The sequence below is a fragment of the Sorex araneus genome, chromosome 10 (assembly GCF_027595985.1).
Source record: "Sorex araneus isolate mSorAra2 chromosome 10, mSorAra2.pri, whole genome shotgun sequence".
NCBI lineage: Eukaryota > Metazoa > Chordata > Mammalia > Eulipotyphla > Soricidae > Sorex > Sorex araneus.
Window position 1 is genome coordinate 28,985,387 of NC_073311.1, and position 15,537 is coordinate 29,000,923.

Here is a 15,537-nt window from a genome sequence, read left to right on the forward strand (position 1 = left end):
TATTATTCTAGGATTTATAATTTCTCATAATAAGCAAAAATAAAAATATCTTATAGAATCATTGATGCATTTAAAAATAATATACAGTGAAAGAGATATAATCACAAAACAGGTTTATAATTATGTTTATACAATAGTTTTATTTCTTAGTCTCTTGTGTAAGAAGAAAAGAACAAATTTTTATCATCTGTCTATTAATCTAGTGTCAAAATTCCTATTGACTTTGGATGTGCTCCACTTAAAACTTTAAAACTTTTCTGCTTATATATGGTTAGTTACGCCTGTCTTTGAAAAAACAAAACAAGTAAATAGAAAGTCAGGAAAAAAATGAAAAATGTCCTCAAATAACTCCTTCGTATCCCATCTCATCCTGTGCCAGTAAGTTAGATTATAATGTTATGGTTACACATTTCATCATTTTGTACATACTCTTAGATTGAAAAAAATTCTAAAAGTCAATGCTTATGCATTGTCACACAATTTATTATGTAGTTAATGTATTATTTCAACATGTGAGTCAATATAGGCAAAAACATTTTTTTATATTAGTTTGAGGCAACAGTAGTCTTTTATGAGTAAAAGACACACCTAAATAAGTAGAGAGGTAAGAAAAGAGTAATAAAAATTGTCTTAAGATGCTACATGCTTGGTAAATAGCCTGCCAATAGGAAGCAGATATCCTAGAGCCATTTGTAAGTTGCACCACAGGATGTCTTAATGCTTGGTGGGTGTTCAGGGACTGTTTTAAGACTGCTGTGCCCTAAATTAGTTTCATACTGTTTGTGAAGAAAAGAAAAAGACTACATAATATGTAGGAGAAAGAAACAATATATAAATATCGGTTAATAGATCTATATATGTTTTAAGTATAGTGTTATTTAAGTATATAGTGTACTGGAGAGATACCACAGCGGGTAGGGTGTTTGCCTTGCACGTGGCCTACTCGGGTTTGATTCCTCTGTCCCTCTAGGAGAGCCAGGCCAACTACCGAGAGTATCCTTCCCAAACAGCAGAGCCTGGCAAGCTACCCATGGTGTATTCGATATACTGAAAACAGTAACAACAAGTCTCACAATGGAGACGTTACTGGTACCTGCTTGAGCAAATTGATGAACAAAGGGACGACAGTGCTACAGTGCAGTGCAGTTATTTAGTATAGATGTATTTTTTGCTTTGTATATTATTTTCTATGCATTTGTAAAATACATAAGATACAAATTATCATTTTGCTGTTTGAATATTATTATATTTTATTAAATCAATTCCAATCAACAACTCTCCCTGAAAATTATGTTAATTCAGTTTTCCATAAATAGCTGACATAATCACCATTCATTTTTCAAGTTGAAGACACAATACAATATATTGAATTGCATCTGAATATTTGTATACATTCACCAACTTTTTAAAAAAGAGAAATTTAGCTCATATACAATTATAAGGAGAAATGTAGTAACTTTCAAGATCAATTATTTAAGACAAAAATGAGAAAAATTTTCGTGGAAAGTTGGAATAACTTCTAAAATTAATTTATAATTACATTTCTCCTTTAATTTTCTAATAGGGATACAGCATGTGTAAATACAGGATAGTTTTCTACACTTCTTTGAATATAGTCTCTTTTTTAGATAGTGAGTATTTTCTGATTAAAATATCTCGTTATTAGAGCAGTTTCTTTTTTTTCTTAATTATAAACATATTTTAAAGATTTAATTGCTCAAAAAATAATTTTATTCTAGACAACATATGCTCCTGATGTACTAAGGTAATGTATGAAGAGAAAAGAATCAACTGCTACTATAAAAGCAAAACAAACAAATGCAGGTTCCTTTTGCAGTGCCTGTTTAGATCTATTATAAACTTTAATGAGTAACTGTCTTTATGAACTATATTTCTGGCCAGCTCCATCTGCTTTTATTTCCAAACAGTCTGGTGAAACAAACAGAGATAAGAAGGTAATAAAATATTTGACGGAATCACCACCTCTGGGGTACCACCAGAATAAAAGACATAATGTTGAAATTTAACACTAGAGATTAACATCTAGAATTGTTTATTTTCAGAAGTTGAAGTTTCAGGATTTTCTAGCAATACAAGAGAAATGACTATCACACCTTGATAAGGCAATGTTTTTCATATATCATAACAAAAAAAGCAGCACTCCTAAAATGACTAGTTGAAATTGAAAGTTTCAAACACCATTACAGGTCCAGATGTTTCAAATAGGTCAAATTATAGACCAGAAGTATAATGCAACTAGCATAAATAGGTACTAACAAAGATTATTATTTGCCAAGCATAACCAGTATTATAGGTTGCATTTTTTAAAGTAGAACAAGGTCTTGAGCTTACACATTACTTTAAATGAGAAAGTGAAGTGATAGCACAGCACGTTGGGCATTTGCCTTGCATGCAACCGACCCGGGTTGCATTCCCAGCATCCCATGTTGTTCCCCGAGCACTGCCAGGAGTAATCCCTGAATGCAGAGCCAGTAGTAACTCCTGTGCATCGCCAGGTGTGATGCAAAAAAAAAAAAAAAAAAACAGAATTTCTATTAATAAATCAGCACATAAAAAATATGTGTTTAACTTGACTGATAAAATTCATATTACTGTGGATTGATTGCAAACATGGGTGTCATTTCATATTCTTTATATGCATAACTCTGTGTGTTGTCATTATGATTTTTTTTTTTGCTTTGTGGGCCAAACCCAGCAATGCTCAGGGGTTGCTCCTGGCTCTGCACTCAAGAAATGGCATATGGGATGCCAGAAGTAATTGGGGGACCATATGGGATGCCGGGGATTGCATCCGGGTCAACCATGTGCAAGGCAAATGCCCTATCGATTATACTATTGCTCTGGCCTCTGTGTTGTCATTTTTTATTCCTCAATAAAGAGAATTTTAATAAATCATTGGTTAAATTTAGACGAATGCTGTCACTGTCTTTGGCCAGTAAAACGTGGTCTCAAGAAGCTTTGCTTGCATCTCCTCTCTTGTCTGGAACACAGCCAAGCTACCACAGGAATATTTCTAGCATAGAGTCTTGGAAGATGAAAGATACTTGGTCCAGTTGTTCACATTGTGTTAACCAATACCCAATACTTGGTGTGCAAGTGTAACTATATTAGATGGTATAGACAGCCTGCTAGACCAATGTAAGATAGACCAAGACTGGCCTAGATCCATAGAGCCACCCACAAAATAAACTGAACATGAATGTTATTATTAGTAATTGCTTTAAGGCTGAATAAACTACACCATAGACTAGCACCCTGTTTTTGTAAATGAAGAAGTTTTACTAGAACACTAGTTTGTTTATATAAACAAACACTTGTTTGTTTATATTTTATCTATAGCTGCATTCACATTAAAATAGCAAATCCAAGTAATTGCAACAGAAACCTATGACCAGCAAAACTTAAAAGAATCACCAATTGATTGCTCATGGAAAAGACTCACCTATCCTTGTTTAAAGACACTGTATTTTAGTCATACTGTTTTCAGAAATAGATAAGAAATACACTTAAACATTGATCAAGAAAGTATTATATTCATTAAATATACTGTGTTACTGCAGGTAGCCATTTTAGAAGTTGTGACAACAAATCAAGAAAATTTTTCTCAATTATCTAACAATTTTGTGTGAAATCATCTAAACAGTTTTCACATTTCTGCTTTTGGTTTAATTGAGGTAAATTTATAAATTTTGCCAGTTGATTAATATATATGGATACTTAGAGGAAATTCAAAAAATTGTCTGAGTAGTCAATAATGTTTAATGATACAATGAAACTGAGTTGTGAACAAAAAAATAAATGAGATGAATTTATTTATTTATGTTTTGGGTTCAGACAAAAGAAGTCGAATCAATTTATGAGAAAAGGAGGACATGAAGAAGAGTAGTTTTCACATAAAAAAGATTCAATTATATATGTATGAGTTAAAGTTAAAATATTGAACACAATTATACAGAAGTCATTTACATTTTAGATTTGAGGTCCAAGCTGATAATTTTATTTTGTGACTTACTAGCATATAGAATGTAAAAGGAAAAGAAAAGTAGCCTGAAGAAAGAAATCAATTATCAGTAACATTTAGAGGTTAAATAAATGATTAAACATCAACAAATTGGATTGAGAACATCAGTCTGTGAGGAAAGAAGAAAAACTGAATTTGGGGGGAGGAAATGGAGAAAATTATTCCGATGAATTAAATGTTATGGTCAGTGTAAAGTATTTAAGATGAGGTAAAAAAAATCAATTTTGCAGCATAGTTAATCATACATATTGGTAAAAATAACTTTGTATTTGGAATAGAATACAAATACAGTATAGTGAGAATAAAATAATAAATACTGATTTATTATTGATAACTTTCCCTAGGAGTTTTTAATTAAGAAAAATGAACTCAGAAAATTTTAGTGAAAAATGATTGTCTTTTTCCTTCTTTTGATTTCCTGGGTAAAAGATCTATTACAAATATATTTTTGACGATTTTTAAATAGTATCATTGTTTAGAAAGATATTATAAGTTTCTTTTTTCCTACTTCAATGCTAATTTTAAGTCTAACCTAAACTTTATTACTCAGTTCATTAAAGTATATACATATATGGGCAGAAAATGAACTCAAAGTGCTGAAGAGCAAGCTTTGTAGCCATAACATCTCCAATTTTGATCCACAGGAAAACATTCTTTTCCATCTATGTGAGCACAATGAACTTGACTCTGGTGACTCCTCTTTGCTGCCATTGGGCTAGAGCAGTACTGCATTGCTGAGCCAAGTTCTGAACCTGCACTATTTACTATACTGAGTATCACAAAAAGTGACCCCAGTCCTCCAAAGTAAATACATAGATATTCAAATAAGCTTAGATATAAAACATCATAAATATTGTTCAAATAAAGGTATTTTTTTCCATTATTTACCCTGCATTTATAGCAAAGTGGTATCAGTGTAGTAAGTACATGGAAATTCTATTTAAAAATGCCTATGTTGAAAATATTATCTTTTGTAAAATAAACTTGTATATTGTGCCTCAAAAAATTTGCTTTAAAATATTTCTTTAAAACATCACTAAAATATAAACAGAAAGGAAGTATACGTATATTACAAAAGAGTCATCATGTATCATCAAATACTTATACATTTTATAGATCAATAGAAAATATTGAAATTCCACAATTTAGGAGACTAAATATTCAGTTCAAACTGGTCAATCTAAGTTTTATTAATTTCCAACTTGAGAAAGGTTCATAAAAGTAACTTTCACAGATAGTTTACCAATTGAGGTGAAAAATACAATAAACTGTTAAATAATCTAGCTGGAGGAAAATTAGTAGAATCAATTCTCTGAAATAGAAAGCAATCATATCTGGGCTATATCCATAAGAATTTAAAAAAAACTCATTATCTTCAGTTATTCAAACCTTGTACAGTTTCCAAACTCAAAATTAGAGACATTAATTTTAATTCATTCCCTAAGTATTTTAACCCAATAGCTTATTTTGGTGAATATTCCTCAGCATGCATATAATAACAAGATCCTGCTTAATTTCAAAGCAAGATGTACAGAAAGAATATGGTATTTAGATTTTACAAGACTAGCATCTTGTTTTGACCTCATTATTCACTTTATGTCAACTTGGATACATTTTCTGTCTTCTCAGAAATCAGTTTTCTCAGTGAAAAATAGACTTTTATCTTAGAGGAGGGTGTTAAAATCAAGTTAGAGAAACATGAAAGATTCTCACTAAATGACAAAATCAGTTATCAAAATTTTAAAATGCCTCATATTTATAGTGCCTCATAAGTCTGGCTGAAAACATGATTAGCTTACATATAAAAATGCTTCATTTTCACAAGTGGCTTACCTCAATTTTTAATTTGTCTCAAGTTAAAACAGATATAAATATCTTCAATATTAAATATATGTAAAATATTGATTTATATAATGTTTTTATTACACATATGTTTATAATTTTGAGATAAACACAGAAAAAGTAGTAGCTATAAGCTAAAATTACCTTGACTGTGTGAAATATATCTGATAATATTATAAAAACATAATTTACTATTTGTGATTATGCTGAATGTAACACAGAATTTTGCCTAAAAATGTAAATTGATTCACATTATCGGTTTAAATGAGCTAGTAGTAGAATGCTATATTAAGCTGCATAGAGTTTAAGTTCTGTGATGTATAGCCTCTCATTGAACATAAAGCTCCTTACTAATCAATATGTTTAGTAAGCCACTTAAGATAAAATATAGCCTCTGTCTCAGGTGGTATGTTATAAGTAAAAAGGTACCTTTTCTAAATAACATGGGCTGAGAAACAAGGAAACCTAAAACAGATTGTTGAATACGCTGAGGGTGCCAGTCTATCTTGGCTCCAATGGTCCTAATATTGTCATCTGTCAGCAACTCTTCCCTTCTCCTCCACTACTGAGTAAGCAGCTTACACAGTTAAGCCAAAAACTGAGATGCAATATTAGATACCATCTGTGTTGCTAGTTTGATTTGGATCCAAATTATTCTCAAGCCAACCATGGAACAGAGAGAAGAATTTGATTGTGATTAGGGTGAGAAATGAAAAAGGCATGAAAGCTAGAAGATCTGCATCCAGCTTCCCAGCAGGCACAAGAGATGGTTTGCCTGCTTTGTAAATTTCTATATGAAAAATATTTGAGACTTCGAAAATATTGAAATTCACAAAAAATGTACCGATAAAGACACAAATGATGCTGCATAAGTGTGTATGATCACAAAGATAGACACAGCAGCATGATTTTCCTTGTAAAATTGTCTTAGTCCTAATAAGTATTTTTTTAAAAGGAAGAAAAAAAGAGCACCCCATATGGTTCCTTTGACCTCTATGAGGAGTGACCTCTGAGAATAAAATCAGGAGTAAGCCCTAAGCACCAAAAGATGTAGCCAGAACAAAATAAAAACGAGTCATTACATAGACCTATGATCTAGTGACATTCATCTCTATAAGTGAACCATTATTGATCCTCTGCAGAGCATGTAAACTAGTAATTAGATTACCTAACAATAGGTTTTAAATAATGTAGTCAATATGCCTGTTGATTTTGTTAAATGTATAATTTTCAGTTTTGACAGTGAAAGATTATTTTTATTTAGAAATTATCATAGTATCCCATCAAAGCATATTATTTATAAAAGCTGTTAAACTTTATTTGATAAAAACTTATCGGGAGCATGTTTTCTAGGAAATATTTGTTATTTTTAAAATTTATTTTTAATGGTGGTATTTTCCGGTAACATACTACTTTCTGGAGAACTATGTCATGGTTTGGGGCAAAGATTGATTCTGAAATTTATCATTTAAGTGACACATTTGGCTTGCTAGGAAAATATTTTTAATAAGAACATAGTATGATAAATGCATTGCCATGAGCTAGATATCAAGGTTTTCATGTTGAACAATTTACTTTAAATGTAATGATCTGGAACGTGTCTGACACTTTCAAAAAAATGCAATTTTTTTATATCATGACTGAACTCTTATTTGTAAAGCTAAACTTATGATTTTATGATTTCACATTATATACATTATGTAAATACTTAACTGTATAAAATATCGTAAGTATAAGTAAAAATATTTTTAAATAAATGTACGCATTTTAACCTCAAACAACTGAATACTGAGAAGCACATATTAATGTTTCTATTACCAGGAAATCCCAAGAGAAGAATTTACCATTGTGCTCTCTTATAACAGCTCTCTTATAATAACAAACTAAATAAATAGCTGTTATCATGATTATTTTACAGCTGATATATATTGCATCTAAATTCACTTTTTGTAAATTCACTTTTTGTAACTTGCACATAATAACATTTTAAGAGGAAATTACAGCTGTTTTCCATTTCTGCAGATAAGAATTTTGGAAATTCTTTTGTTCTAATTAAGTAAAAAGCAAACACACTTACAAATCTAAAATCTTTAAATCTATAAGAAAAGTCTGGACATAAAGCAACATTTGTGAACCCGCCACTACTGGTAGATAAGCACTGAGACGACCATCCTAAATGTTAAGCAAGACAGAAACAAAAGTTAATTTAGGGAACTATATTTTATAAATTACTTGCAGCTAAGTATATGTAAATCTTAGTTCAAACCTCCTTGGGTACCCAACTTTCAAGAAAAAGGGGACCCATAATATTTTGCATGTTGCCTCTCAGGACTCTGGTGTACTCTCAATATGTGTCAGGTGAAATTTCTTTGTGGATTTTATTAACAGGAGGAAAAGAAGAATCATTTTGAAACATGCCACACCTTATTTTAAAAAATGTGCTCTCCAGAGAAGCTAGATAACAAAAGCATCACTTTCTACGGCAGCATTCTTCAACTACTGGTGCAGTGACAAGGTCTGTGTGACAGGTGTAGATGTGTTGTATCATACTAGTCTACAGTTTTGTTATAAGCTGGTCTATAAACTAACATGCAGTACAGATCTTTGCCCACAGTTGTATAGTTGTAGTGTAGCACTGTTCTAGGTTGTTATTATCAGAATCCAACTGATATGATATCCAACTCCATCTTAAGTAAGGAAGGGGAAATATGAAGACAGTTGAAAAGCTAAGGGCTCAAAGGTTTAGACTCACTTTAAGACTGAGAGCTATTCATACAGCTACGGAACATTTTACTGCCCCCAAATAGCTCATTGCCGCACTATGAAAACTATTGACAGCACAGACTTTTATCCAGAACATTGTATCTTTATAAATCAAGAAAAAATATCCTATCAGAAAAGTAGCACTGTAGCCCGTTGTTCATCAATTTGCTCAGGCAGGCACCAGTAACGTCTCCATTGTGAGACTTGTTCTTACTGTTTTTGGCATATTAAATATGCCACAGTTATATATACATATTGGATTGGGACCACGACCACGCTTGTCTTATTCCTGGCTCAGGGAACAATATGAGGTGCTAGAAATTGTGTTGGCTGGGTGCAAGGGCAAGTACCCTGCCTTGATCAATCTTTCCAGCTCATCAGATGTATTCTGAACATGGAACTCTAATTGAAATCTCAATTCTGATTTGTAAAATCTACTTTATAATCAATTAACCTATACTCTTTTTCTGAAATGTATATCATCTTGAGAATGTAGAACTAGGAAGTAAATTAACCCTTGGATTATAGTGACATTTTAAGTAACTGCATGATTTAAGTGCTCCCCCAAACTATTCTTTTGCTTTAATAATATAAACAAAGATCCTATGTATCAGTAAGGACATATATTTAATACCATCAAACAACTGGATATGATTATCATCTATAATTAAATATTACCATAATAAACTTGTTTCTGCAATTCACATAGAATTCTTACCAAGATTCAGCACATTGAAGGACTAAAACACACTTGAGCAAATAATTATAATCATAATCATAATACAGTAAATATATTCAAAATGGATTAAGTAGATTAAATCAATAGATGCATAAAATGTCCTCTCAGAGTTTCCCTAGTAGAGAATACTTTTTGAATAATTCTGTGAAACTGGTATTCTTCTAATATCAAACCAGGCAATGATACTTCAAGAAAAGAAAAAAAAAGAACTAAGATCTACTTTGTGTGTACATGTAAAAAAATCTTCAAAATATATCCTAAGCATCACCAGAGAAGACCCTCGATTCCATTGATAACTAAGTGTTTTTCCTATAACATTGAATCCAAAAACTTACAAAAAAAATTGTACTTTGTAACTAAATCAACTATCTATTACAGGTATATTTCAAAATACAAAATATTATAATAAAAATGAAGAATAAATATATGTAATTTATTTCATGCATATTGACATAAAAGGGTCAATACCTTGAAGATGTTTGCACTTAACCTAATATTTAGGCCGAAACCATAGTGAATTATTTGTGGATATTAGTAAATCAATTTTAAAGACTGTATTTTTTAAAAGGTAATTTATAAAAGAAAACATAAATTCTGGTTAAAAATATAATAGACCTTAAGTAACAAGAAAGGTACAGAGGAAATGTCTACAGTAGTAGAGGTAATTAAATTGGCAATACAGGAAACTGAGAAATAAAACTTGCAAAAATAATTGCTACAAAACTGAGGTTGCTATTGAATTTTAAAATAACTGTAACCATAAAATGAGTTCATTTTTATTATTTATACTTTCCTAAACTTTGTATTCTACCTGGAAGAATACATATGTTCATTCAAGAGTAAATTCACAGCAGCTTAAAAATCTTTCAGTCTTGCTTCAGGCACAGTTTGTTTTCAACTATGATGGTACTCCATATTTCTATGTTTAAATAATAAATGAGAAGCAAACAATGATAGCGCAATGATTGTGAGGTCAGAGAGACAAAATCTATTTCTTCAATTTTACTCTGAGTCCAGTTGGAGTTTTCACATATCTTTAAAATTTAAAGCACTGAGTTGAGACTATGGGAAGTATGTCTTAGTTTGTTTCAAATATGTTGTAATCAGTATAAAAGCAAATTTAGTCTTCATTTTCATTTTCAATTGTTTTTAAAGCCAAAAATACACATTGTACCAGTGAAAACATTTTCTATTTGCCTGGATATATCTTCACAAGCATTTTTCTCAAAAAATTTAAAACAGTTTACTAAAGGGAAAAAAAACAGTGCTCGCTTTGGCAGCATATATTACTGAAACTGGGAAGATATAGAGAAGATTAGCATGGCCCCGGAGCAAGGAGGGCACACAAGTTCATGAAATGTTCCATATTTTTAAAAATGGCAAAAAAAAACCTCTGATAAAACCTTCAGTTGCAATCATTCCACTCAAACTCTGTGGCACAAATGTACCAATCAAAAGACTGAGTGGCAATATGGATTAAAAAACTAAAACAGCTTTCAGTTTCCACAAATGACACATCTGAATAGTGAATGCAAACACAGACTCAAAGTCAAAGATTGAAATATAATTATGTCAAGCCAACAATTCCCTTTTAAAAGGCTGGGGTGTTCATACACAATGTAAACCTCAAGCAAAAACAAAATTATAGAAGACAGGAGGTAATTACTTAATAGTCAAGGAATATGCACATCAGAAACACATAAGATAACCTTACAGCACAGTTTAAGCAACTAGAAAAAGATGAAAAGAAGAATTCTAAGCAAGCAGATGGGAGGAAATGATAAAACTGGGAGAAGTTAATGAATTAAAATAACAAAAGCAATACGAAAGATCAATGAAACTAAGAATCATTTCTTTCAAAAAAATTAAGAGCAGCAAATCACCAGCAAGACTCAAAAAGAAACAGAAAACACCAGAAAACAGAATTAGAAATGAAGAGGGAGACATCACACAAGATATCACAGAAATTCAAAGGATCATTACGAATTACTCTGAAAATCTTTAAGCCATGAAACAGAAGTACCTAGAAGAAATAGATAATTTTTTAGATTCTTATAACCTTCCAACATAGGACCAAGTAGAAACACCTGAACATACCAGTTACTACAGATGAAATTAAAATAATAATTAGTCTCCATAAGAGCAAAAGCTCAATTGAGATCACTAGAGAGTTTTTTCAAACCTTCTAGAAACAATCGGCTTGGATAGTAAAGTGGCAGGCATACAGAAATCTATGGTTTTCATATATGTAAGAAGCTAAATAGAAATTAAACACAATTCATAATTGTGCCCCATAAAATTAAGTACCTAGGCATACATAAGCTTGGCAACAGAGGTGAAGATCTATACAAAAACAAACAAACAAACAAACTATATAGCACTGCTTAAAGAAAAAAAAAGGAATAAGGAAGTCAAAACATACTCTCTCCATATTGTCAGAATGGCAATATTGCCCAGCCAACGCATTATGTAGATTCAATGCTGTCCCTATAAAAGTACTCACAACATTATTCAATGAAATAGACAAAAAGCTGCTGAAATTTATATGAAATAATAAACTCCCCAAAATACTCAAAGCATCCAAAGAAAAAAAGAATATGAGAGGCTTCACGTTCAAACTGTACTATAAAGCTGTAGTAGTTAAACAGAGTGTATTGGAATAAGGACATTCTCTCATATCATTGAAATAAAATTGAGATTTCAGAAACTGATCCACAGGTATAGGGACAGTGAAACTCCCATAAAGGAGCAAAAATTATGCAGTGGAGGGGCTGGAGAGAGTATGGCGGGCAGGGTGTTTGCCTTATGCATGGTCAACCCGGGTTCAATTCTTAGCATCCCTTATGGTCTCCCAAGAATCACCAGGAGAAATTCCTGAAGGCAGAGCCAGAAATAACTGAACACTACATGCAGATATGCAACAACCAAGCCTGAAAGACTTTTGTTATCACAATTGTACAACAAAGGGAAGAGAAGGGAAAAGAAAAAAGAAAAGTCATTTTAAATCATTATATATATATATATATATATATACATATCATTATACTTATTAGCAAAAACAGGATTAAAAACAAAATTGGTAAATTCCTACTTAAGAGAATTACTTCAGTCTACTCACCCATTTCTGAGAAATATAAGAAAAGGCATATCCAGTATTTTTCTTGAAAATATTCTGATAAAGGCGCATATGCTGCCTGAGCCCATGTGCTGCTTGCGCCCACGAAACCCAGCACATGTGTCACCTGAGCACATGCGTCGCCCGCATCGCCCCTCTTGAGATGTGCACTTTCATGCTTTCATACTTTTGTGTCTAAAGCTCCGTTATGTGTAGAAGCTTCCTCCACCCTTGGAGAAACCCGAGTTCTCTCTTGAACGCGTTACTCTTATCTCTCTCTCCCTTTCTTATCCCTTCCTCCTATCCTCAAAAGCCTCTAAATAAAATCTGTTTACTCCAAAGAAAACAAAGAAATAAAATATTCTGATGAAGTATTTAGTGATAATCCACTGCTCTTTTGATAATAAAAGTAGTTTGTCATAATTAGTAAAATGTTTCATTATTAGTTCATACCTTGTTGCAAAAATTTGAGAGCTCCCTCCCTAACCTTTGGTTTCTATGCCTTACTCAATAATAAGTTGGGCTGTGAAACTGGCATTCTGTACCTGTTGCTCATATTTTAGATCAAGTCTTAGAAAATTGACGAGGGTCAAATTTAGCTTCTTCATATTTTTATAATAAGATTTTGTTGGAAATAAGCCATGCCTGCTTGTTTATGTCTTGTTTATGATTGCTTCATAATGCAACTCTAGTATTTTAAATTGACACAAAGACATTATGTCCTACAAAAATCTAAGATATTTACTATCTGGATCTTTATAGAACAATCTAATCAATCCCCATGATGAGTGATATATTGTACAAATGGAGTGTATCAATTTTTATTTCTCCTTATTATTGCAAATGTACATTCATCAACAACTATTCAATTAACTGAAAAAATGAGTAAAAATCACAGGCAGTCACTTTTTCTTTTATTCTTGTATTATTTAATGCCTGCCACTTTAAACAAGTAAAAATTATTTTAAATACCGTAATAACTATAATAATAAAGGAATGAGTTCTATTTTGCTTACTTTTCATACTTATTTGTTTTTAAGACACCACAGTTTAAAAAATTCTTTATGATTGGGTTTCTGGCAACATTTTAACTAACACTCCTTCATCAGCGTCAACTTACCTCTCTCAGTTTCCCTCCAACCTTCCCACATCTACCTGTCTCTGAGACACACACTTTTATCATTATTCATTTATTTTAATTTAAGGCACTATGATTTATAGTCCTGTTGCTGATAGGGTTTCATGCTCAACACAGTGCAGGCAACACCCTCCTGGAGTGCGACCATGTTCCTCAGATATTGTTGCAGTGCGTCACTTTCCATCCCATCCCTCTCTTCCACCCTCTGTGGTCTGCATCCCATCTAAGTTTCTGTTGCTTTGGGGAAACTGTTATTCCTCTGCTATAATCTGCTGTGAGTCCCTTTCCTGACTAACTTCACTCAGCGTGATACTGTACAGCTCCATCTTTATAGCGGCAAATTACATGATTCCATCTTTTGTTACGGCTAAGTATTATTCAGTTGTGTGTATGGAGTATAGTTTATCCAGTCCCCTGTTCTTGGGCACTTGGGCTGTATCCACATTTTGGCTACTGGAGGTAGTGCTGCAATGAACATAGGGATGCAAATGTGTTTTCTAAATAATGTTGGGGCCCTTGAAATAAATGCCAAGAAGTAGATTTTCTCGGTCATATTACTAAGTCTTTTAGAAGCATCTCTGGACCATGCTGTATTTCCAGTAGTGGTGAATGAGGGTTGGTTGTTACATTTTGTGAATAAATATAAGAACTTTATAAATTTGGATATTAAACCTTAAAAAGACAAGTGGGCGGAAATAATTTCTTCCAGTCTGCGGGGTGTCTTTTTATTATGGCCATTATTTACTTTGAGGTGCAGGGGCTTCATAATTTAATATAATTCGATGAGTTTATCTTTCCTTCCATTTTCTTAACCAATAGAATTGAATCTTTTGAAGATATTTTCAGCTCAATGTCACAGTGTTCCATATATATTTCCTCAATATAGCTTAAGAATTCATTTCTGATACTGATTTATTTTATTCATATTAATTTTACTTTGGCCCATAATGTTAGGAAGGGATTTGAATTTATTTTTTTCATGCACCAACCAGTTTTCCCCACACTGCTTTTTGAAGAGATTTTTCTTGTTCCACTTCATACATTTTGTTTGCAAGGGGGTGTGGGGGATCATAGCTGGAAATATTCAGGTCTATGTGCTGGGAGTTACATACTCATAGAACAGGGACACGTTGATAGAGGCAGTTTTCCTTTTTATGTTATGCTCACACTCATTCTGATTGAAGTTGTTGTTCAAAGTCACAGTGATGCTCACACACTTACTCAAAGTCACACACTAAACTGTAGTGTTCATACATATTTTTTTTTTTTTTTTGCTTTTTGGGTCACACCCAGCGATGCTCAGGGGTTACTCCTGGCTTTGCACTCAGGAATTACTCCTGGCAGTGCTTGGGGGACCATATGGGATGCCGGGGATCGAACCCGGGTCGGCCGCGTGCAAGGCAAACGCCCTACCCGCTGTGCTATCGCTCCGGCCCCTCATACATATTTTTAATTTTGTTGCTCACCAGAGGTTTCACTTTTATTTGCAGACATGAAACACTACTCACTTATTTAGAATAAAGATCACATAGATTCAGCACTTTGTTTCCATTAACTGCTGTCTCAGAGGGCTCAAAGGCTAGGCCAGTGGAAGGAGGTATCAAATTCAGTGTCACACATTTACAAGTCAGGTACAGTTTCCACGGAACTATCTTCTGGGCTGATAACCTATTCTCAAGAAATACATTGGATTCATTCAAATTAATTTAGTGCTATGTATCAAGAGCTGAATTTGTTCTTCGGAACATTTATAAAATTCTCTGTTCATTTGCTCACACAAAATAATAAGGCTTTAAATTATTATAGAATATCTTAAATTATTATAGAATATCTTGTAATACCTTAAATGTATTATGTGATGACTCTGGGGCACCGTCCGGTTGAAGAGTCTCTTGCCG

General features: G+C 32.5%; 1 non-coding gene across 1 annotated transcript; it reads left to right on the top strand.

Annotated features, from left to right (window-relative positions):
* The first annotated feature begins 10,650 nt into the window (after nucleotides 1–10,650).
* On the top strand, nucleotides 10,651–10,758 carry LOC129399188 (U6 spliceosomal RNA). Its single transcript, XR_008626975.1, has one exon. It is a non-coding gene; the product is annotated as a U6 spliceosomal RNA (small nuclear RNA).
* Nucleotides 10,759–15,537: the final 4,779 nt, after the last annotated feature.